Below are 369 nucleotides of genomic sequence, written 5' to 3' on the forward strand. Positions count from 1 at the left end.
CTTCGTCTCCATCACCGTAGCTTCCGCTGAGATTCGGAAATCAGAGATCCGATCCGATGACCGACCCATCATCCCTTTAGACGAATTCGGTTTCACTCACACGGGTCGTCTCGAGCTCGACGGCTCCAAGATCTCGCTTTCCAATAACAATCCCGATCTAGATCTCTCCAAAGTGGGCTTCTTCCTGTGCACTAGAGACGCTTGGGTTCATGTGATCCAACAGCTCGAAGAAGAAGAGATCACATGCGCTCTGCAATCAGATCTCGTTAAGCATGTCTTCACCTTTAACAATCTCAAGGGGGGCGATAAGAGCAGCTTCTCCACCGTTTTCACGGAGAACGATGCAGATCAGTACTCTCTCGTCTTCGC

This window comes from Camelina sativa, chromosome 2 (genome assembly GCF_000633955.1).
Source record: "Camelina sativa cultivar DH55 chromosome 2, Cs, whole genome shotgun sequence".
NCBI lineage: Eukaryota > Viridiplantae > Streptophyta > Magnoliopsida > Brassicales > Brassicaceae > Camelina > Camelina sativa.